This window comes from Rattus rattus, chromosome 1 (genome assembly GCF_011064425.1).
Source record: "Rattus rattus isolate New Zealand chromosome 1, Rrattus_CSIRO_v1, whole genome shotgun sequence".
In the NCBI taxonomy this organism is placed as follows: Eukaryota; Metazoa; Chordata; class Mammalia; order Rodentia; family Muridae; genus Rattus; species Rattus rattus.
The window spans coordinates 178,636,060-178,661,847 of record NC_046154.1 but is presented as its reverse complement, the minus strand read 5'-3'; positions in this window follow the sequence as shown (position 1 = coordinate 178,661,847).

Here is a 25,788-nt window from a genome sequence, read left to right as displayed (position 1 = left end):
ATCCACTAAGCATATCCAATAAATCGCTCCAAGTCTCTTGAACATCACATATTTTTTAAGCTGCTGCCCAACTAGATGCTTTTTAGATTCTGGAGGCCTCTGGCACAGCTGGAGTCTCGCCGACCAAACAGAGAAACCATAAAATTGCACCATCATGCTCAAAGAAGGCTCCTAAATCAAATCTTCCACTCAGAATACACAGTATGTGAAAACCTATTGCCAGTACCAAAAAAAAAGTCAGTGTGGTTGTGGGAGATGTTTTTATTGGGAAGATCTACACCCCATTAATCTGTACGCTCTTAAAGCAATATGTTTCCTATCTGGCTATCTGATATAAAGCAATGTACTCTATTCAGTCACCATATATAAAGAATTCTCAGGTTTGAAATCCGTGACACAAAGATCTTTCTGCTTACACATAGAATAGTCCCTTGAGGTAATCTCTGGAATGTTGACATCTGATGGTCAAAACCCTAAGGAGTTCAATAGAATCAGTAGAATTATAAGTTTCCTCTCCAAATCCTCGGAGATTCCAAACCAATACGATGGAGATCAGGATCTAGGAATAATTATTCTGAAAAACTGGATTGGCAACCAGGGAAAAAGCAGGTTTCCACGTGTCTCCTCCTTGACAGAATATAGAATCACCTGGGACATGAACCTGTAGACATTGAGAATTCTGATTAACATGGGATCAATTTGGGATCCTTGATTGATATGGGAAACCACTGTTTTTAAAATCTTATTTTTAGTTGTACAATTCAAACATAATCATTTCTGCCTTTCCCTCTCCTCTCTCCAATGCCTCCCATGTTTCCCTACACATTCACACTTTCATGGCCCTTTAAAAATTATTGTTACATATATACATGTTTAATAAATATATACATGGCATCTGTGGAGAGCCCATTTAATTATGGGTGGACCATTCCTTGGGTCAGGAGATACTAGATCATATAGAATGGAGAAAGTGAGCCACCAGTCTCTGCTCCATGACAATGTTACCAGCTTCCCCAAGCTTCTGCTACTAGGACTTTCCCCTAACAAAGTGTAGCTGGGAACTGGGGGCCAAAATAAACCTCTTCTCTCTGGCCGTGCTTTATTTAGTTGGAGAATTTTATCACCTCAACCAAATGACAAGAATAATAGCTTCCCATGCATGAGGAGAGGATGTGATCACAGGACAAGTGTGCTGACTGCGGTGGAAAGAAGGGGACTGCCGGTGTGTGGTCCAGGACGGATGACATCATCCAAGGTAGGGGAAAAGGTCGCAAAGTACTAAATATTATATGATTTAATTCATACGAGTCTATAGAGACGCAGATGGTATATCAGGGTTGCCTAAACTTTCAGGGCTAAGCAGAAAAAAGTTTGGAGGAAAGGGGAAAATATATTTCTATACGATGTAAGGAAACCACGGACAGGGACCCAAAATTCTCTAAAATTAATTGTATGTTGTTTGCACAACTTTGTGAATGCTCTAGAGCCATTAAACTCTTCGGCTTAAATGGAGTATAAGGCATTCGAATTTTGTTTCAAGACTCTGTATGAAACTGGCATGGCAGCAACCTGCCTTGGGAACTGGATGGGTAGAGAGATAGATGCTGGGCTCGGAGAGTAGCCATCGACAGTGTGAGATGAGAGGGAGTTTAGCAGGTGAGATGCTTTGCTGACTGAGATGAAAATAGCCCGCAGATGCCATGTGGCCCTATGGTGCTGGCCAGCACGGGATAAAAGAAACCCCTTTTTATTTTTTACTGCAATACCCGGAGGACCAGCTTTCATGATACCAGAAGGTACCACAAATAAATCGTGTGATAACCAAAAATATAGATTAATTCTATGTCTTCTCCATTAAGATTCCAGATGTGTAGTGTTCAAGACAAAGCTACTCCCCCTGGGGAGTATCTGATTCAGTGTAACCGGTGCATTTGTATCTTTCCCAAGTTCTCTCAGTGACAATCAAGTTGCTTGTTCTGGGGACATTTTGAGAACCTCTAATGTAGGTTTCAAGTAAAGGAAAGATCTCTGGAGATTAAAGAGGGTGATGGCCAAGTACCTGTCAGCAGCAGGGAAGTAGGTCTAAAGCAGACACCTCTGAAAATTCCCGTCTCTTCATTTCACGCTCTCCACCCCACTGAATGACAGATTAAGGAAAACGCTTTACTGTTGATAAATGAACCATTGTTCTCACCTACATTAATAGACCCAGTGTTGTCAAATCAGTCAGGATTGGTAACTGCTTCTGGAAATCGTCGGAAAAGAATCTCCTTAGGACACTCAGGGACAAAAGATCTAGGAGCTGTAGGACTTGAGGCAGAAGTCAAAACAAATGGGTTTCAACTGGTTTCAACAGGCAAAAATGCTTGAAAAGCATCGTTTTCATCTTAGACGGTCTCATAAACCCCTCGTTGGCTCCGAGGAGTAATCGGCTTATTATCATAATTTAACTGTTATGAAGCAAGTCAGTGTTAGGGGTTGGTTGCTAATAAGAGAGCCAAGAAAGGGGCAGAAAGAGCCTGCTGGAGAGAAGTGAGTTTTGAATTGTTCTCATGAGGATGTGTGAACTATCACAGACTACACACTTCAGAAATTACCGCAACTACTCAGAGAAACTGAGCAGGAAAGTGAACCCTCTAAAAAACCTGATACGTTCAGAAAATCACTATAGTTATCTACACCCAAATTTGTGGTTTTGTCTTTGTTGTTGTTGTTGTTGTTTTGCTAAGGCAGGGTCTCGACATATCCCTGACTGTCCTGGAACTCGCTATGTAGACAAAGCTGGCCTCGATCTCACAGAGATCCACCTGCCTCTGCCTCCCAAGTGCTGGGATTAAAGACACGTGCACGGCCATGCCCAGCACCATGTTCATGTTTTATAATGAGACAATGGGGGTTCGAAGAACAAGAAAGTAAAACAAGATGGTCGCGCGTAGGCAGGGAATCAGGCGTTCACTACTCACTTGCGTGTAAGCTGAGGCCAGATGGCAGATTGGCGGGCACACGGAAGTTTTTCTTAATCCCAGATTTCTCCGACCGCTTTAGTTAAATAATAAAATATATGGCGCATAGTTAACAAACGTCAGCCGATTCTGAAGCATGGTATATAAACGAAAAAGAACGGAGGAGATGTCATTTTCCAGCATTTTTTATAACATTCTCTATTAGGGCAGATTGTCTATGAAGAAACTCCAGATTTTATTCAGTACTGCTTGTGTGGAGCATGTGTATATGTTTGTTTGTATGTGCACATGTATGTGGAAGCCAGAAGCTCGTGCTAAGTGTCATTCTCCAATTACTTCTCCACCTTATTTATTATTTTTTACATTGATTGATTGATTGATTGATTGAATAGGTGTTATGCCTGCGTGTTAGTTACAGCTGTGCGTCGTGTGCATGCAGTTCCTTCAGAGGCCAGAAGAGGGCATCAGATTCCCTAGGAACCAGAGTGACAGGCAGTTATAGCCATTATAAGGGGTGCTGGGAATCAAACCCAGGCCCCTGGAAGAACAGTCAGTACTCTTAACCACTGAGCATCTCCCTAGCTCATCTACTGTATTTTAAGAGACAGTGTCTCTCACTGGACCTAGACCTTTCTGATTGGCTAAGCTGGCTTGCCAGCAAGCCCCAGAGGTCTTGTCTCTGCCTTTTCAACTCTGTTATTGCAGGTATATGCCACAAGATATATCTTTTTGTGTAAAGACTAGGTAGGGATCCAGACTCAGGTCTTCATGCTTGTGAACTAAGAACTTTATTGACTGAGCCATCACCAAAGCCTGCTGGTGCCTTTTACCCGGGATCATGGCAGTTTGGATGGTATTATATGAGAACCATGAGCTTTAAACCCAACCTAAGTACATTAATGGATGACAACAGGTGACAGAGACTGGCTAGGCAGTGTAGAGGGCTGCGAGGTCCCGGGCCCTGGGGAGGGCGCCGAATTCCGCCTTGCCCTCATTAAGAAAAACAAGTCCGGTTCCTGCCATCTGCCCATTGAGAAAAACAAGTCCTTGAGAAAAACAAGTCCTTATTTGGCTGTTCCTGCTTGGCCTGGTCGTTTCCACAAAGTACAACCTATCCCACATGGCTTGCTGGGATTGGCTAGTGCTAACTATTTAAGTGTGGTGCAGGGATTTCCGGGGTCAGAAGATTGTATTAAGGTTTGTAAAACTGCTTGAAGAAGATCTTTGCTGGTCGTGTCTTCCTTGCCGGTCGAGGTTGGGCGCGACAAGTGTGGTGGCAGCCGATCGGGAAGGAGATCAGAACCGACGGGAAGGAGATCAGAACTTCTTGCAGTCAGGGCAGCGCTGGAAAAGTTCCCAAGGTAAGGTGGGACGATAAGGCCCGCGGGAAATTAGCGGCAAAAAAGTTCCAGGGAAGTAAGCGAGAAAGTTCGAAGAAGTAGCGAACCGAAGGAAAAGTTCGCGGAAGTAGCGAACCGAAGGTAAAAACAGACAGCCTGGTAGCGGATGGATTTTTTATTTTTCCTTATTTTGTGGCTGCTTCTAAACCTCTTTTTTTTCATTTGGGAATCATTTTTGCCTATAGCTGTCAATCCCACCCGATTTTTTCTGGCTCTTCAGGAGCTGTTTGAATCAAGAAAGTTAAAGATAAAAGGAGCACCATAGAGAGGTTTCTGAGTGAATGTAAAAGCCATTGCACCCTGGTTCACAGTCTCGGGTAATCTTTCTGTTGCCTGTTGGGACAAACTAGGCTAAGACTTATACTTTTCATTGTCCCAAGGAACCTTAAAACCAGGAGTTCGCCAAGTTTGGTGTCTGGTTGAAAGTTGCTTGGAGGATCAGAGGTGCTGTCAGGAAGTGTTAGAAAAGGGACGGGCAGCTCTCTTTAAATGCTCCAGGAAAAAAAAGATCGGAAAAAGCAAGGAAGTTGGAAAGATCAGATACAGACAGAGAGACAGAGGGGACGGATACTGAGGATGAGTTACAGGAATTAATAGAACAAGTCAGTCCTTGGTTTATAGCTAGTGGTGGTTTGAATATTCTGGATTGGAAAGGGAGATTGAGAAATTGGGAGAAAATGGGCCAGGAAAGGCCCCAGTAAACAGAATTCAGAAGGATCACAGAAATTAAAAGCATGTACAAAGATAAAGATTCGGGGTAGTGGTGAGTAAGCCTTGTCAAAAGGGACAAGGTAATAATGGTAAAATTTTTTTGTATATGTGTTCTCTTAGAGTTATGCTAAAATCTAGAGAAGCAAAGTCAATTCTCATAGATGCTTTTAGTCTTTGGACTCTGACTGGAGACAGTTTACACCCTAGACCAGAGAGAGAATGGGGTTGAGAAAAACAGTCCTCCCGGATTCTCCACAGATGTTTTGGCAAAAGAAGGAAATGAGCTTAAGTTTTTGGAGCTCTCCTGGGAACAGAAGGAGGTGGGAGACGTCTTGCCTCCTTGCTGGCTCCTCTGGAGAAGTGCTTATTTCTGGTTCTGGGTCCTTTAGGATGTCTGGGTCCCTTTGAACACCATCTAATTCTTTTCCTCTATGTCTATTGTTTGTCCTTGTGCACCAAGTTGTCCATGTATGTCAATTTATGTCTGTTTTGCTTCTCGTTGCTTGAATGTTTTGTGTTTCATGTTTGAAAGAAAAAAAAAATGGTTAAAACTTTAAATGCTGGTTGATTCACCCATTGATGTAGTTTTAACTCCTTTTCGAGAAAGGAACAAATACAAAGTTTCAATTCTTTTGGAGCCTACATCTGTGGCTAGAAGCCTAAGTCCGCTGAGGAAGCTCCCCAGGGGCTGGCTAAATGTTTACACTTGATCCTAGAGGCACTAGGAACTTTATGGTAATGGAACTGAATTTTTCTCTTAGAAAAATTTTGACTGGGATTATTGGACTCAACAGGTGACAAGGTGTTTCTCTCAAAACTATAACTAGAAAAAAAAAATGGTGATTGGTTTAAATATTAAAGATATGTGTAGCCACTTCATTTTTGTTTCTGATTGGTTTTAAGTGTATAATACCTCTACATTGTCTTGGTTAAAGGTTACTGGCTTTTAAGTTAATGAGTATGGTTAAAAGGTTATAACATTGGTAACATAAAGTTGGCTTAAACCCCATGATAGAGTAATTTTAGACAACACGTGGCATGAGCCAATCCAGGGAAACAGGTCTTAATTGGAATAATATTTTAATATAATTCTTATCCTAGAAACCAGACTTATAAAAATTTAGGGCAATGTCTCTTTGTTGATGCCTGCACCATCATCCATTCATATGCAAGAATTGGTGGTCAAACTTTAAAGCATGAGGAATGGACTTGGTTTTGGAGAGACTGGATTTTGGAGAACAGATGGTTTGTTGGAGGTTGAAGTTTTGTTTTCCAAAGTTATGGTTGTGCTCTGGTGTTAAAGGGAAGCTTAAAGATTGTGGTTAAAGATTTCTAGTGTTACATTGGCTACAGTTTACAGTTTGATCACAGACAAGCTCAAGATTCTAACTCACACATATTTGTAATTAAGAAAAATCAAACAGGTGGAGATTGTTAACAGGATTTACAAAAGGTTGATGAGGCTATAGACACTATTTGTTTACTCAAACTGCTATTTCGAGAAATATATGTAAAATTATTATGGATTTAAGAGATTGTTTTTATGCTGTTTCTTTACATCCTGGTGATTGTAAAGGATTTTCATTTAGTGAGTTTGCTTGTAATTTTGGAAAGCCATGAAAGTGATACCATTGGAAAGTTTTTGCCTTGAATCACTTTTTGGCCCTACATTATGTAAAAATTTTCTTTGTCACTGCTTCAATACAAGAAGACTTTGAAATTTTCAGTGTATTATTCATTATATAGACATTTTAATTTTACTACAAGCTTTACAATATGCTTTAAATTTTGGGAGTAGCTGCTGCTCCAGAAAAGATTCAGTATTTCTTTTCAGTATTTGAGACGTTGGTCAACTAAGAAGAAAGAAAAAATGTTCTAAAATCTGTGCCATGTGATTTGGCACCCTTTTCCTTTGGTTCTGAATGGGGCTAGGACAGTGTCAAGGAGGAGATTCTCAATTGTTCTTCCAGGTCCTATCCTACTGACCAGTTGTTGGGAACAAGAAGATTCTACATGGATTGTTCGAGTTCCTGGTGTGATCCCCATACCTCTGGATAAAGGCTGATTCCCAGTGATACTCTACAGGCATAAAAGAGACTTTGGCATTACTGCGACAGTCATTGCTGCCACCGCCATTTCAGCCACTACTGCTACAGTGGCCGGTGTGGCTATATCTCAGTTGACAGTTGTCGTTGGGACTGTGGGACTATGGATACAGTCTGGAGAAATCGCCACGTCATTGGCTGTGCAGAATAGCATTAATATTCAGATTCAGTCGGTTATTCTTCATCTCAACCAACAAACTGTTCTCAATTGGACTTCCTCTGTGAAACCCATGTTATATCTTGTTCTGACTTTTATCATTCTATGTGTATAAACCCTGTTAAGGTCCTTAATAGTGACAAGGCTGTTGGGGATGAATGCTTATCTTGATTGCTCGCTCTTAGCAGCTGCCCTTGGGCTGTTTTAAGGTACCAACAGATCCAGTATTTATAAAAAAAAAAAAAAAATTTAATTTAAACAGGTGAAGATTGTTACAAGATTTACAAATGAATAATGATGGCCTTTCTGCCGCTGCCCGACATCAATGTCGGGCGGGCATGTTGAAAGGTTATGTGAAATGGAAAGATGTGATCACTGGCTTATGGCATGGGCCAGATCCCATGTTGGCATGGGCGAGAGGGTCTGTTTGTGTGTTTCCCCAGGACCAGCAAGATCTGCTGTGGGTCCCCAAGAGACTGACAAGGAAGTGCAACAAGAATGAAGATCCTGCTGTTGCTGACACTTCTCAGCGTGACCCAGGTGCAGGTCCAAACGGAGCCCTGGTGGGGGATACTATCGATGTTCCCGAGACCCATGCTGATACGTCATGACCGTTAAGCCCACTCCTTTAATTTGTCTAAACAGTTGTTAAGTTATCTTTTGGATAATTGGACTAGAGAATTCAAATTTTTAAAGCATCAGCTACGTGTAGCCATCGTGACCGTAAATTCCACACGTGCGGATGCTAGACTGGCTTCGGGGTTGTCATCTTAGATTGCTGCTGCTGTGAATCATCTAGGGAGTGGGCGGGTATGGGAGCCCTAGCTGGACTCTTGCTGCTGGTCTCCCTAGTGAGCCTGTGGTGTTTGTGCAGGATGAGGTTCGTACAGAGGCGGCATGCGGCCATGGTCGTACAGGCATTTGCAGTCATTGAGGCAGGACAGTCCCCCCCAGGCGTTGCTAACAGTCATATAAGATATATAGCCACCCTTACTCTACTGGGCCCCTGTTTCCCCCTGGCATATTCCATCGTCCCCTGAGCATATCGAGTGACCCCTACTCAGTGACGGGCAACTTCCCTTCTCACCTAAGACATGGAGCCTTGAGGACGACAAGGTAATCCTCGACGGGTACCATCGAAGGGACGATCCTAAGACAGGGGGGGGGGTCACCGCTCAGTATATGCCAGTGTTCTGGGTGCCAATAAAACAAAAGGGGGGGAACTGTAGAGGGCTGCGAGGTCCCGGGCCCTGGGGAGGGCGCCAATTCGCCTTTGCCCTCATTAAGAAAAAAACAAGTCCGGTTCCTGCCATCTGCCCATTGAGAAAAACAAGTCCTTGAGAAAAACAAGTCCTTATTTGGCTGTTCCTGCTTGGCCTGGTCGTTTCCACAAAGTACAACCTATCCCACATGGCTTGCTGGGATTGGCTAGTGCTAGCTATTTAAGTGTGGTGCAGGGATTTCCCGGGGTCAGAAGATTGTATTAAGGTTCCTGAGTAAAACTGCTTGAAGAAGATCTTTGCTGGTCGTGTCTTCCTTGCCGGTCGACGACAAGGCAGTTGAGGGAGGGCATGTCCTCAAAGCCATCAGTTCTGAGTCCTGTCCTTGGCCAGAAGCCAGGTATGCCCTTGGCTCTGAAGAATGCTTCTTCACCATTTCTGTCTTTCTTCTTCCTTTCTATCCGGATGTGAGCACCATCCAGGAACTTAGAGTGAAGCTGTGAGCAAAACCGAGAGGCACCTGGTACCTCAAGGGTAGGTCTACTGTACCGGTCAACGTACCTGCCATGCCGTATGCTGATTTCCTATAAAAGAAAAAACCTCAGACTCACACCCGGATCACAGCCCATTCCCTGGGACCTGCTCATGCTAGACTGGAGCTCTGTTTGCTTCCATCTCAAAAGTTCTAACCTAGAAGCCTACAAGAAATTCCTTTCAGAAACACACGCTTCTGCGGTCCATGAATTCCATCCTTTGAACTTGCACAACAAGAACCCAAGGACACTGACTCGGTGGCAGGTTTGTAGGGCTGTGAGGTTCCAGCATCCTAACCCCCAAGTGACTGCAACCTCAGATGAAGAGTCCTCCATCTCACTCAAGGGCCCTCCTTTCCACCCACTTCACAGTAACCTCAGAAACGTTAGGTGAGCTCCCCATCCCTCCCAGCTGTGAAACGAGAGTTCCATTAATGAGAGTTACAAGACCCTCAACCGGCCGAGGGTTTGTTTCTAGCTGATTTACTGAATGCGTTCAACAACTCGGACCCAAAATCGCCATCATTCATTTTAATTCATCATTCATTAATTCATATTCAATGGCGTTGGGGCCACGAGGATCAAGCTGTGAAAGAAGAACCGTGCCTTCCCTTGGAGAACTCACATGCCGGTTTCACACACAATCCAGATTGCAAGGCAGCCTGAGCCTGCTAGGGAGCCATCTTTTTACTCTGGGTTTACCAAAAAAATCTAGTACTTTTTAGTCACACTTTAGTGGCATGGGAATATTCAAGCAAGGCTTGTCATGGCTCTAAAATCAGGAGATCCAAGCTCTCCCTTTCTTGGTCACACGCAACCCATCTTCTCATTACCTTGGCAGGAGTATCTTGGCATGTTTCAGACCACAGACAGACATTTCAGTCTGGTGGAAAAGCTCCCAATTTTTGTGGAATTTATTTTCCCAGTCTCTGGCAGACAAATGTCTTTCCGCCTTGTCTAACATGAGCTGTGGCTTCTTACTCATCTGAACCAACAGCACAAAGCCATCAATAAAATTGACTTGGGGAGGTATCCTGGGGAAGAGATTTACTGCACTGTGACTACCAAGTAACAGATGTGCAAAAGGTGGCCATTGCATTGTATCTCCGGATTGACAAAAGTCACCTGTCCTTGCTGCGTTGAAAGCCAACTCAGTGTGTGAGGATGCAAGGCGGAGGCTGCTGAGGCGAAGGGAAGTTGTTCTTGATATCAGCTACGATCCAACAAACCCAGAGCGTTTTTTTTCCTGTTCTTTGTTTCCCATCAAATTGTTGCTCACAAAGATACAAGTGGATGTTTTACGCCGCAACCTATTACATATTTCTCAAATTAAAGTACCACTTAATTGCATCCCGGCAATGTTCCCTTGGGACCGCTCTATTAGGCCTACTGAATAATTTATCAACTTCCTGGGCTGCCTCCTGCCGTGCGGGGGGTACCTAGGTGTTTGCTTTCAGGCTCCCTCCCTGACACAGCCAGGAAGATGCATAGTGGAGTTTGAGACTTCCAGGGCTTTAGAGCAAGACCGGGAAAGAATGGGTCAGCTAGACTAGATGAAGCTTGAGCTGGGAGAGGTACCCCCCCCCTTTCCCAATTGGACCGGCTCAGGAAAGCTGTTAAAAAATAAATAAATAAAAACCGTCTGGGCCTTCCTTCCCAGAAGCCCCAGCGTGTGGGCTGCTTCCTGTGCATCCGGAGCTAAAATGCTGTGGAGAGGGAGGAATTAAAGTCAAGCTGTTAAGCGGTGGGGTTTGTTCTCAATGAAGTGCAGGACATGCTGGGGGCTGAAGGATACTTTGTAGCTTCTGCATCCGCCCCACGCGGTGCCTAGCACTGGTCCACCGCAGCCACTAGTCTCCAGGCTCGTTGCAAAGCTGAGGGGCGAGGAGAAGTGATTAAGGAATTACCTTTTGTATTTCTGCGACAGTTTTTCAGCCACCCTGCCTCAGTGATGTCTTGGCTGCAGCAGCAGTCAGTCTGTCAAAGAGCACTTGTCTTGACCCAAGTACTGTTTACATTGCATGCTTATCTGGAGGTAGAGAGGTTAGGAACTTGCCTAGATGACCCAAATACACGCATTGCCAAGGGAATTGGGGTTCCTATTGGGTTCTTAGTTTCACTAATAGAAGAGTTTTTAAAAATGGACCCAGAAGGAAGCCTGGGGGAGTTTTTGTTAAAATATGAGAGAAAAATAACCAGTTCAGGCAAGGTGGAAAAAAAATTTAGGCAGAAGAAGGGGAGATAAAGAAAAACTCAAACTTGTTGAACTAGGCATAGAGGTCAGAGAAATCCCGAGAAAGCCCAGAGTCAGAGAAGCCTGTTTAAGGAATGCCAGGCAAGGATCTGAGTTCAGAGGGCACACATTTCAGCTCTTGTGTCCGGGGACAAAGATTGCATCAAGGATACATAAATGGAAGTAGAAATAGGGACAGCGTAGTGAGAATGTTGACACTCCTGGGAATGGAAGGCTAGTGAGCTGGTTGGTTAAAGAGACATTTGGCAACCTGACCTATGACCCGTAGTAGGCCATTTCCATGGCACCCGCCTTTCCCAAGTTTGTAAATCACAGGGTTTTCTTGAATGCTAACCGAGCAGGGTAGCCACCCTCCTCTGCACACTGGTTTCTGCTGCTTTATGTCAACTCTGGTGTTACTCTTTAGTTCTGCCTTATCACACACCACAGGGATAAACTGAAACTCTTACTTCTTCATATTCTCTCTAAGTCTTCATATTAAAACTTTAGTGAAAGGTATCATTTATACAAAATCCACTACATATGCAAGAATTACTTTTTCTTAGTACTCAGAAAATAAATATTATTATTCTCACAGGTTTACAAAGGCATAAAAAATAAAAATAAAAAATTTTAAAAAAGGTGAGCTGACTTGTCTGAGACCACACAGCTAGAAAGCTGATGAGGCTGGGATTGGAGTCAAGTGTTGTGTAGCTGGTTTCTCTGAATTGAAACATTTCCTCTTGAAGGGAGGAAGGTGGTACTAAAGACTCAGCTCAGGAAGCTCACAAAATTTACAGGACCTAGGGAGCTGGAAAGGTACAGACTTAAAGATCCCTCCCAGAAATTACACAGTCAGGAAATAATTTCTGGGGGAGAAACTGACTTCAGAAGAAAGCTGCCCATGAGTTGGGCAGGGAGCTCCAGAGAGGCAAAAGGTGAGCTGTCATCCAAGCTAAGGTGGACTTTCAGCAGCTGGCTTTTGAGCCTCATGCTCCATGTTCTTCTAATCTTGATGTCAGGCTGTGCCCTACACTACATTAACCCATTTTCTATAAAACTGTTGCTGTCATTGTCTCAGATCACCTTGCCCTAAGAGACTCCACCTTACAACCACCTCCTTTTGACTCCATTTTCAGAACTCCTCTACGCCTATGTAGAACCATGAACAGTGCCACCCACATGGTACAGATAAAGGATTATTCCTGTGTGTGTGTGGGGGGGTAACTCCCTGTAAATTTTTCAGGGTGAACTAAAACTGTAGAAGGATATAGGTGTATTACATTATAGCAGGAAAACGAGACCTTAGGATTTGTCTGATGCAGGAGATAGAAGAAAGGGTTTAAGTCCCTCACACGGACCCTACAAAGAAAGGGAGACAACAACGTGGCAATGGGCAATGATCCACTATCCTTTCACCTGATTGTGTGTGGAGAAGGGCCTTCAGGCATAGACCTCTGGCTGTTTCCCGGGCTTCATTTTGGCTAGACACCTGCTATTAACACAGCCTGTTTGAATTGCTCTCTGCCTGTCCTTGTTTTCACCTATCTGGATCTGCCATCCAACTATCTCCCCAGAGCATTCTGGTCCTGCCTTCCCATTACTTTACTCCTACAGCTCAAGGTCTGCCCTGCAGCCTAACTCTGCAGCAGCACAAGGCCTCTCCAGCAGACTCTAGCGAGGTACTTAACTGCTGACAGAGACTGTTACTTTTCTGGGCCCTCAGATCTCTGACAGTTCTTCAATTCTACTGGTCTCTTAACTCTTTCCAGCTATTCTATAACGTACATACATACATACATACATACATACATATATACATACATACGTACGCACATGTGCTCACACGTACAAACATACACACATATACATATATAATGTGTGTTGTGTTATGTGCAAGATGAGAGTTAATATCAGTAATTAAGATGGGAATAAAAGAATCTATGGTCACCTCAGCCAGGGCTGTCATGGACAGAGGGACTGCCTGGCACATTGCTGCCAATGATCTGAGGTACCATGTGGATTTACTGTTATTCCCTAATACTCTGAGATTGTGGAAAGACATCAATGCATTCTTCTATTTCTGACATATGTTACTGCTGATACCTCTCAAGCTAGACTTGGGCAGAATCTACTGCCGGTGACTTATCTGGGGTGAGTAGATATTTGCTCATGTCTCTCAGGAAAAGCCACCAGATAATGCAATTCTGAAACCACAATTCTTAAGTTTCCACATTGTCCCCCACCACAGCTGGCCCTTCGCCCCTACTTTCTTACAACTCATTTCCTTACAAACTTTAACCTGTCTATGACCTATGTGAAGGAGAAAGTCTGTGCTTTTCTTTGCTCTTTTTAAAGGTAAGGCTAATAAATATGAAGAACTCCTACCCTTATATCTTCTGCCTTTGAAGTTTCCCTTTAAAAAACAAAACTATATGACAAACTGTGCTGGTTTGAATGAAAACGGGCCCCACAGCCCTTAGGAAGTGGCATTATTGGACGTATAGCGGAATAGGTGAGGCCTTGTTTGAGAAAGTGTGTCACAGGGGGGTGAGCTTTGAGGTTTCAGAAGCTCAAGCCAGGCCAGTGTCTCTCCCTCTTCCTGCTTCCTGCTGACCCGGATGTAGAACTCTTTGCTCCTTCTCCAGTACCATGTCTTCCTGCCATAACAACAAATGGACTAAACCTCTACAACTGTAAGCCAACCCCAGTTAAATCCCCCACTCCACTAAGAGTTGCAGTGGTTATGGCATCCCTTCACAGCAATAGAAGCCCCAAGATATAAACATTACAGCACTGAAAAATAAAAGAATAAAGTAAAAAGGCACCGTCTAGATTGTCAATAAACGAGGGGAAAACATATGAAAATGGATGCAGCTGAAAGATTTCCCAGAAACTTCTAGACAAAGTCAGAGTACCTGAGTTCTAGTGCTGTTTTGCTTGGGGTAAATCATTTACAACCTTCGGGCTTAGTTCTCATATTGACAGAGTGGAGAGCACAATACTATGTATCAGCACCGTTGGGAAGACCAAATACGGGAATGTATCTAAAGATGGCCCTGGCCTCTGTCAGCCTCCTGCCTGCACCTTCCCTAGTGTTAGATGGAGCTTTTACCTCCTCTTCCTCTGTGAATTTTTTAGTAGACACCCATTATTTCCAGGTCCAGCCCTCTCCCCACCCTGTGCCCTCCCAACAGTCTACCACTGCAGAGAGGTCCCATTCTGGTTGCCCCAGCATGGTGGTTTTAACGAGAATTGTTCCACACAGCCTCCCGTGAGTTGCACACTTGCCCTGAGCTGGGGATTTTGATTTATACCACTGTGGAACCTTTCTCACATGGGACCCAGCTGACAGATACAGGGGTGTGGAGAGTTGAGCTTGGAAAGTCTAGCTCTATTTCCAGCCCAAACTCCATGCCTCCTGATCTACTGAGAGGAAAACAAACTGAGTTGCAAGTTCCTACCTCGGCTAGTGGACACTGTGTCTTTACTACCAGGAGCCCATGAAACAAAAGAAACCTTTACCCCCACCCACCCACACAAGTTGCTCCGAGTCATATATTTAGTCAAAGCAATGAGAAAGGGATTAATACACATAGTTTCGAAAGTCAGATTTAATTTCTAGCCTATATCCATTTTCTTAACACAGCAGTCTGCAAACAGCAGAAAATGCCACTAGCCACTCATGGGTAACATAGCAATTAAAAAGCTATGTGTTCCCTGGTTGCACAGAAAATGCATTAGAATGGGAGGGGGGGTCTTAGTGCATTCTCTCTTTCGGCCCAGATCCCCATCGGAAATGGAGATATGTAATGACATTAAGCCCTCTCGGATTAGCTTACAGCATGTAGGTTGGAAAGATAAAGAAAAAGGGGAAGTAGAGGCAGAACTTCCGGGAAGTATTACAGCTAAGGAGGGCTCCTGGCTTTTTCTTCAGCTTGTCTCTGGAGAGCAAGTTTGACCTTGTCTTTTGTGTTTCTTGGTCCCTGGAGAAGCATTGCGCTCTCCTGACGTCCAACCCTGAGAAATCTTCCACTTCCCTCCTTTAGGCGTTACAACTTGTGTGGCCGCCCCTCAGAGACATCTGGCTCTCTTCTCCCTGTCTCTGATGCTCTTTTTTCTCTCATGTTTCACTCTTCTGGTTATTACAAACCGCTCCCATGTTACCACCACATGCGTTCTGGTCTGTTTCAAATAACACATCTCAGGACTTTAAAAGAAGACCGTCCACATCTACCATAGGATGATCCTGGGTCATCTCTTTTTGAACATGGGTATCTTCAACGAAGGGAAGAGAAGCCAAGCAAAACTGTGGCAATAAACACAAACTAAAGGAGGACATGGGGCGGGGGATGTGGGGGAGAAAAGCCTAAGGCTCCCTGTTTGGAATACATTACTGCGATTTAAACAGAAACATCCCCAAGCCTCCATTCAGCCTTAGGAAACTGGTGCACTTTCCAATTCTTAACTCCTACATTTCAGCCTGAGAGGGAGAAAGCAGAGACAGCGGGACACGGAACAAATGAGGACAAGTCTATCAGAGGAAGATGGAGCCCTAGCTCAGAGTGCAGGGAGTGGGCTGGATTGTTTCACACCATTAGAGAACAGGACTGGAAAAACCAGAGGCAGGAGCCTGCCTCTGCTGTATAGAAATCTGCCTGATGACCCAGAACTAAAGGTTTCTTTTCCTGGGGTGACATTTATCTCCAGCCTGCCCGAGATGCTTATCTGTTCTCTCTAGATGCTAGCCTTACCACAGTGACAGAACTTCCAGAGTTTAAACAGTAAAGCAAATAAAGTGACCAAAGACCGTCTTAAAAAGATGTAAATGCAGTTATATAACTAAACTGTATGAAGTTTTCTTACTAAATAATATAATTAAGGTTTTTTTTTCCTTAGAATAAAAATCTGGAACTTATAAGTACTAAGACCCATACCCCATACATACTTGTAGTTAGTCTTGCTATGTCTACAAATACACTGGGTGGGGGTAAAAGAGGGAAGGGGAGGGAAGAGGGAGAGAAAAGGGAGAGAGAGAGAGAGAGAGAGAGAGAGAGAGAGAGATGAGAGACAAGGAGAGAGATGAGAGACAAGAGGGAGAGAGACGGATAAAGACAGAGATAGGGAGACAGGCTGACAGACAGACAATGTGAAGCCACTTACTCTGATCACTTTAGTGCATACTGATACACTGTAGCCATGTTCTTCTAGAGAAAACTCTAATCCCTAAGAAGGTCATGAACTTGTAATATCCAGCCAGTGGGGAAAGTTATCTCAACAGTAGGTTATGGTTCTGCCGAACTTCACACAGACTGGCTCGGCCTTCAAATCTCACCATGTGGACCCCGGAAGGCAGTTTGACGATGGTATTAAGTGACCAATCTTTTTTCCCTTGACATTCTACTTTTAGAAGAAGCATTTCTATCATAGTGATATTTTTTTTTCTAGGTGAAAATCATTTAAATGCCACTCAATAGAAGATTAATTAATTTGTTGTTCCCATAAAAACATGATACAGATGGATATGTGTTTATGTGTTAAAGATTTTCACTATATGTGTGCATATGTATATGTGTGTGTGAACATATGCATGTTTATAAATTTTTTCAAAGGAAGATGTGTATTAAATGGAAGTATAAATATCTCTCCATCAATACCCTAGTAACACATAAACATATGATGGTCAAACAACTAAAATGAAGGGAGTATGAAGAAAACACATGGAAACCTGCTCTCTTGTAACAATTAGAACTATATCTTTTTAAAAAGAATTTGAAGGGAAATATTCTACCTCTCTAGACAAAGCTACTTTTAGAAGCCATGAATTATTAAACAGAAAGCCCAGTGCCTGGAGAGCGATACTTCCTTGTGAGTTGCTGGTCAGGAACCATGCCCCCCCCCGCCCCCCAACCTCCAGCAAAATCTCAAGCTCTTGCCATTCAAAGCTTGTCTAGTAGAACCAGGTGATAAGACCATGTGGTTTAAGACACCATGAGGCAGACGCCACACACCTTGGCTGCATAATACAAATAGATCAAGCTAAAACCGAACTGGACGCTCCCTCCCTGCCAGTTGGCTCTCACAGTCCCAGAAGGCAGTGCTTTCTGATTGGATTTAAGGTCTGCTTCACAGGAGGAAATCCATGTTTGGTACAGCAAATCTAGGGAACAAAACCTCATGACCTATAAGTCCATAGACCCTAGATGGGGAGCTTCTAAACATTTGGAAATTTCAATTATTTGTACTTTCTGACCATTCTGCCAGTTAGGAACCAGTGTCCCATGTTGGCATTAAAGTGGATGTGAGCTAGTTCTCTGAATCCTGAAGGACCTAAAGATGCTGGGGATGGTTGTACATTCGCCAGCTGAGGTGCTTCTGAAGACAAAAGGTTTATTGACTCATGGTCTTAGAGTTTCTGGGCAGGGTCATTTGAAAAAGTGTGTGTCTCTTCTCTTTATCTTCTTCTCTCTTACAGCTCTGAGGATTGATCTTACTGAGCAAGCTTTTTACCACTGAAACTACATCGCCAGTCCTGAAATTACTTCTCAGGTTTGTATCATCAGGCAAGCCACCTGTCTGTAAGCATCGAAATAGGCTGCTGCTACTGCTATGTTACATGATAAGAGTTTAGATCCCAGTATCGGTGTTAAATTTAGGGCCATCAGTACAGTAGTTTATCCTACTCGGGAATGGGTGCGCAATTGAGAGTTTGGTAGACCTCAGTTTGATGTCAGCTTCCACTAGCAGTACATGACAGTGACAATCACTTAACTTGGACCCATGACTTCTAGACCTATAAGATGACAGCTATAGCAATAAGGTTATATTTACAATGTGAATTCGTTGCTTAAGCACAGTTGGGAAGTGATTCAATAAATCATGCTATGGCTGTTATAGTAACCATGTTGTGGTTGTTATGTCATGAGCAGACACAGTTGAATGCCCTCAAGTGTTTGGAATGAGTTAGAGCACGGTAGGCCATTGGAGGGCCTCTGCATTAGAGATGCTGGCGAGACCTCCTTCTGGGCTATGACAGTTTACCTCAGTGTAGCCCAGGGAGGCAAGATCACTACTTTTAAATGTCTTATGAACTACATAAGACTTCTCCTAATGAGGCCCCAGTCTCTCTCAGAGGTTTCTCTTTTATACTTTGGTTTAGGACAACTTTGTTTAGGACATCAGAAAATGAGGCTGTCCATACTTCGGGAAATTATCTACATATAACGGCACCCATGCCGTGCTTCTCAGAGCTTACAGTTTAAAAGGAGAGGAACTTATTTAAAACTTTCTGAATGCCTGACAATGTCTGTGTTACTTTACGTTCTATTTGGTTGTTCATACTCTCACTCTTTGCAAACTGATCATCCCCGACAGTGGTGGTAAAGGAGTTCCTTGGGCTGCAGATTTTCATCTGACCTTGGGTAAAACTTGGTAATAGAAATAAGAATAGTAGGTACTTCTGGGGTTGGATGCCATTGATTTCATGGGGTGTGAAGAAACCTATCTGCACACAGTTTACAAAACATCACTTGATCTAGTAAAAACATAGAATAAAAATATATTCCTGTATGAAGGACTGTAATGCTTTAATACACCTGAAGTATACCCTGACTATACAACAAATCAAAGCAAAACTCCAAACCTCAAACTGAAAGAAATCCTAAATAACTAAAGAAATACAAAAAGAAATAACAAAATAACAACTAATTATAGAAAGAATTGAAATAATGAAGATCAAACTCCTAACAGATAACCTGTAAAGGAGACAGGGAGATGTACCAAGGAGGAAGGCTTACCTAGTAATTACAAGGGGATGTTTTATTCGGAAAGTTTTTATCTAAAGAGAAGACTATCCAGTGCCCTATGAGTATAGGTGCAGACAAAACATAGGCCTTCTGAAACTTGTATTTCCTTTTTAGACATACTAACAGGGTGATTTGCAATCACCATGATCCCAGAGCAGAACCCAGAACCTTCTCTTGCTGTGAGCCTATTCAGATTCTGTTCTGGGGGAAAAAAATCATGAGCCATAAGATTTGGGAGACACTGGATTGTTTAATGCATCCACCCAGAATGTATAAAACCATGGAAACAGAAGCTTCCTTTGTCCCTTTGTGACTCTTCATTGAACTGGATGCCAAATTAGTGATATCACACACACACACACACACACACACACACACACACACACACACACACACAATATCCTTTTGTACTATTTGAACCAGGCTTGCAAATAACACCAGGCCTAGTGAGATGGTTCTGCAGATAAAGTCATTGCCACCAAGCTCAGAGACCTGAGTTCAATTCCTGGGACCCACTTGATAGAAAGAGAGAAGTCTCCAAGTTCTGCTCTGGTCAGAGGAGAACACAATTGCTATGATATATGGGTACCCTTCTCGTACCCTCTTCCTACAGTCTACACACTAAATAAATAAATAAATAAATAGGGTGATAAAGAAATAAAGGAATGTCAAATATCATTTAAAAAAATACAGCCTAAAGTCAGCAAATCACAAGCATAAGAGATCCAGGCAGGCTAGCCATCAGAAGCAGAAAAAGTTCTGTGGAACCAGACCCTTTAAAATGTGGAATCTGGCCCTCATTTCTAACAGGTATCATCGGATTGAATCAATTTCATAGGCCACCTAGTCAGTACAGTCCTGAGACCTGAACTGAGCTGTAGGGAAAGCCTTGAGCATCTGGTGTCTGAATTCTTATGTGCAAGAGAAAGCGTTTTCAAAAGAGTTGCTTGTAATTCCTAGAAGCCCGATTTAAATATCGATTAGAGAGTTGGATATAACCTTAGTATTAGCAACGCCTTTTGCATTTCCCCCCTGGTCTGGAGTTTTGGTAAAAATGGATTTTAAGCACACATTCTAACTCTCTCGAGTGGTGCTGATTGACAACCAACTTGGGTCCTACCATCACACCACATACCGATGAGAACATTCATTTCCGTGTCGGGTCTGAAAAAAAAAATCTCAATATGAAAGGCACAGGAGATAACTAAATTAGATTCTTTTGCAAAGTATCCCATCTATTAAAAATATATGCATTAGTACTCAGGACTTACTGTTGTATGAACCGCACAAACCAGAGTCCTTCGATGGCCATGTATTTGGTGATGTTTATGGCTTGTCCCATGGACCAGAAAATTCAGTCCCAAGGCAGCTGCTGCAGATGTGGAAACTGAGTGTCTCCGATGACACCTCTCCCTCCTTATGTTTTTTGGCTCCTCTCTGTCAATACCTGCTCATGTTCCTTACAAAACAAAACAAAGGCCCTCATTTATGTTATATTTCTAAATGAGTGGCTAAACCCTGACAGATCCTGGTCCTTCCTCACATCAGGGCCACTGGAATGAGAGACCGTATTTTCAGGTTATCGTGCCTCTCTCTGATCTTATCCAGATTCTCTTGGAAGACTTCATATGGAATCTGTACTTTGTCATTGCTACCTGTGAGATCAGCTTCTTAACTTAGTTTCGATAAGAAACTCATCCACTTATTTCCTAAATATTTAATGGTAATTGGGATTGAAGATATTTCTCCAAACACAACTTGTCTGAGGTTAATGGAAATCAGACTGTCATGGTACAGGCAGACGAGCAAACAGTTCCATCACTTCCTGATTGATGCCACAGGGTCCGGTGTGGCCCCTCCTGGATCAGATTCATCTGGTACATAACTGCCAAATGAATAAAATATGAGTTCTCTATCAAGGAGTTAGCTAACTCCGGATTCCCAGAGTGTTCAGGCGTTTCCTACAGAGCAGATATGACAGTTTTGTTTGTATTCTAGAGGGACTGTGGATCTGTACTGGGAAGATAGATGCCAGAGGGGATTATGCAAGTCTTTGGCAGAGGCACAGGATCTTGCTAGAATACTCAGGAAGCAAATGGTGCATTTTTTCCTTTACTGTGCTGTCTGGTCTGTTTTCTCGTTTATGGTCAAATTGCTAATAATACAGAAAAACAATATACAAATCTCTGGACACTCAGAAGACTTGAAATTGCCCCAGTGTTATTCAAATTAAATCTACACTGTCTACATTCTATTTAGGCTGTTCCCAGTGATTGCTTCTGCAGCTCTCACCATATGTTGAAGTCATTTCTTCTGTTTCTATTACATCGCTGTTTCTTCCCAGGCCAAACGTGCCAGAAGGGTTCTGAGGAAGCTCTAACTATCCATGCGTATTCTTACTTACCTTGAGCAGTAGAGCAGCCTGTATCAACCTTCTTTCTCATGTACTGTGGAAAAGAACTAAGAATACCTTTATTTGTATTACAGAGCAAAGGGCAATGGAGGTATTAGATGATGTCAGGAACACTACAGAATTTGTCACCAAGCAGAGAGGGCTCTTATGGCTTCATTTGTGTAGTGTTTGGATTTAAGGACAAAATGATTGTGCCCCACACATCAATCCTGACAGGAGGATGTGCTTGATTTATTGACTATCAGTTGAAGAAGGTATGCATGTGCATATGTATGTGATTGTATGTGTGTCTGAATGTGTGTGTGTGTTTGTGTGTGTATGCATGTGAGAGTGTTTGTGTGTGTATGTGAATGTGTGTATAAGTGTGTGTGTGTGTGTGTGTGTGTGTGTGTGTGTGTGTGTGTGTGTGTGTGTGTTGCTGAATGGGGAAGGTGACTGGAAAGAGGCTTGTATATGTGTATGTTCATGTTTGGGGGATGGGGTTCACATGTTCTTCCACGTGTGGGCATGTGAAAGACAGAGGTATATGTGTTCCTCTGCTCTCAGAATGTCAATCCAACCCACAATTGTCATTTTGTCCTCTTACTACTCTAGTCTAGACAGGGGAAAGGGAAGAAATATATACTATGTCTCTGACATACTCCTTAACGTTAGAACTTCTTACATCCCTTCAACTCATTCTTCTCAGATCTCTTCCCTCTTTCCTTCCCTCCTTCCTCCCCTCTTTTCTCCCCCTAGTCCCTTCCTTCCCTCCTTCCTTCTTCCCCTCCTTCCTTCTTCCCCTCCTTCCTTCCCTTCTTCCTTTCCTCCTTTCTCCTTCCCTTCGTCCCTCCTTCCCCCTCTTCTTCCCTCTCTCCTTTCTTCCTTCCTCCTTCCTACCCTCCTTTCCTCCTTCCTTCTTTATCTCCCTTCCTCCCTCCCTCCTTCCTTCCCTCCCCTCCATTCTTCCTTCCTTCCCTCTTTCCTTGAGTTTTCCTCTTATCTCTAATGCATAGAAGTGTTATTATTTCCTCTTGTCTTAAATGCCAAAGGTGAGATTGGCTGCTTTTTTACTTGTTATTGCGTGCCTTTTCTTCAGATATGTAACACTCTATTCCCCCAGGGAGGGCACTGATGACAGACCAGAGAACCAGGTCCCCCCCAAGCCTGCTTTGGTGAATCCATGCCTTTATTAGACTTACTTACAGGATTACGGCAGACTCAAAGGCCACTATGTCACTGAAAAGCCCACCTCACCTATGAAGCCTGCATCTCTGGAGTTCTCTACTCAACTTTCAGGCAGCCCCACAAAAAATAAACAAAACAACAGCAACAACAACAAATGAACAAAAACAAAGAAAAAAAGAAAAGGAAAATAAGAAAACTTCTTTTTCCTACCAATTGTTTACTATATATATATATAGCCTTAAGTAATTACTTCCTGAGTTTTGGATCTTTCTGAACTACACAGTCTTGTAAGTTTCATGGCTCCCTGAATCTTATGAGTGTCACGACCCTCATTTCTCTCTTTACAGAACAGTGTGATGCATGTGTCTGAGTCACTTGGAAAGGACATTGTTGTACTTCTTTTTCCCATCTTTCCTCAGTAAAAGCTGATTGCATTCAAATCTATGCAATTGAGGAAAATAGGCTCTTTTTACAGAAGCATACATGGAGTCTTTTGCAAATAATCCATCAGTGTATCCCCATTTCTGAGGCTGGCTGTGGTGAGGACCCTTGGCCTCACCTCTAAGAGCTTCCCCAGGTGACTAACTGGGCACCACACTAACCTTCAAGTCCCATTCAACTAGCCTGCCTTATTTCAGGCAAGAGAACACATTGTTGGGTCTCTCTCCAGTGCAGCCTCTCTTCTGCCTAGCCCTGGATGAGAGACACCTCAGAAGCAGGTACAGGAAGCATAAACAGGGATCACATTTCCCTGGTCAGATTTGTCCCCTTGCTACCTGCGAGCCCTTACCCGCTTCTGATTCCCCTACTCCCTGCAGCCATATCTGGACTCTTAAGTCATTGACCTTGGGAGCCCTTCAACTGACTCCTCTGTGCAGTAGATTTCCAGCTTCCCAAGGCCTTGCTGGCTATGACTGACCTTAACCTGTCCTAATTGCCTGCCATCTTAGCTTACCTTTGTGCTCTGGACTGTTGTTCTTGGCTCCACACCCAAGAATGACTTCAGTTACCTACCCTGCAGTAGGTAGACATTTTCCAACCTGCTTCTGCTTATGGCCCTTGGCATCCTGGCCATGTGAAGCTCTCTGAATAAGGAGATTCAAGGAAAAAAAATTATACTATCTAAACAGGAGTAATGTGCTATTGAATTGGGCAAGAAGAGAAGCCACACTCAGAGAATCCTGTTTAATTCTATACCTACATAATCTTAACGCTTTGCAGTTTCTCCTGCCAAAGCATGCAACTTTCAAACAGTTTTGTTCCAGGCAGGGGCACTCTGTGTCCATAAATAGAAGGCTGCACCTAGTCCCAGAGATACTTTATTTATGATGAAAAGACTAAAAGTCATACATGATTCAGAGACTGGCATCATATCAAAAATTTTGATGGTATCAGTCCTGTGTCTTCAGGTAAACCCTTAGTTCTTCTAGCCATTAATTTCTACATATATTTGTATCCCAAATTCTTATAGTCTTAAATATCAGAAATAACTTATTTTTATGGGCTGATCCCCAATAAATAGTTCAAAGAAATGTTCCTAAACACTGACTTCAAAAATTCACTAGGTCAACTCATAATAACATTGACAATTGTAAATCGACATGCAAGTATGTTCTCATTAGAAGTTACTTGTCACTGAGACCATAATACTTAATAGAAACAACCTAAAGGGAAGATAGCTTTGCTCTGTCTCAGAGGTTTAGAGGATCTCAGTCCACTGTGGCAGGGGAAGCATGATGGAGAAGTTCAAGCCACGTCATCTAGAGTGTATGGTGGAGACAGTTCATATCACAGAAAATTCTGAAGCAGGGAGAGAGAGAGAGGAACCCAGGGTGAGAATCACCTTCAAGGGCCCATCCCTGGTAACTCTGGCCACTAGACCCCTGTATCTTAAAAGTTCCACAGCCTTCCCCCAAATGAGCTACTAGCTACGGATGAATTATGCAAAGTATCAAACTGTAGTAGATGTTGCACATTCTTTTATTGGATATTTTCTTTATTTACATTTCAAATGTTATCGCCTTTCCAGGTTTCCCCTCTGGAAACCCTCATCCCATCCCCTCACCCCATGCCTCTGTGAGAGTGCTCCCCCACCCACACATTCACTCCCGCCTGCCTCCCCTCCCCTGCATTCCCTTACACTAGGGTATCCAGCCTTCACAGGACAAAGGGCTTCTCCTCCCACTGATACCCAACAAGGTCCATCCTCTGCTACACATGTGGCAGGAGCCATGAGTCGCTCAATGTGTATTCTTTGGTTGGTGGTTTTAGTCTCTGGGAGCTCTGGGGTGTCTAGTTAGTTGGTATTGTTGTTCCTCCTATGGGGTTGCAAACCTCCTGAGCTACCTCAGTCCTTTCTCTAACTCTTCCATTGGAGACCCTGTTCTCAGTCCAATGGTTGACTGTGAGCATCTGCCTCAGTGTTTGTCAGGCTCTGGCAGAGCCTCTCAGGAGACAGCTATGAGATTTCTGTCAGCATGCACCTCTTGGCATCTCCAATAGTGACTGTATATGGGATTGATCCCCATGTGCGGCAGTCTCTGGATGGCCTTTCCTTTAGTCTCTGCTCCAAACTTTGTTTCCGTATTTCCTCCTGTGAGTATTTTGTTCCCCCTTCTAAAAAGGAATGAACCATCCACACTTCTGTCTTTCTTCTTGAGTTTCATGTGGTCTGTAATTGTATCGTGGAAATTCTGAGCTTTTAGGCTATTATCCACTTATCAGTGAGTACATAGTATGCATGTTCTTTTGTAATTGGTTTACCTCACTCAGGATGATATTTTCTAGTTCAATCCACTTGCCTATGAATTTCATGAAGTTATTGTTTTTAATAGCTGAGTACTCCATTGTGTAGATGTACCACATTTCTGTATCATTTCTCTGTTGAAGGACATCTGGATTCTTTCCATCTTCTGGCTATTATAAATAAGGCTGTTATGAACATAGTGGAGCATGTGTCTTTGTTATATGTTGGAGCATCTTTTGGGTATATGCCCAGGAGAGGTATAGCTGGATCCTCAGGTAGTGCAATGTCCAATTTTCTGAGGAACCTCCAGACTGATTTCCAGAGTGGTTGTACCA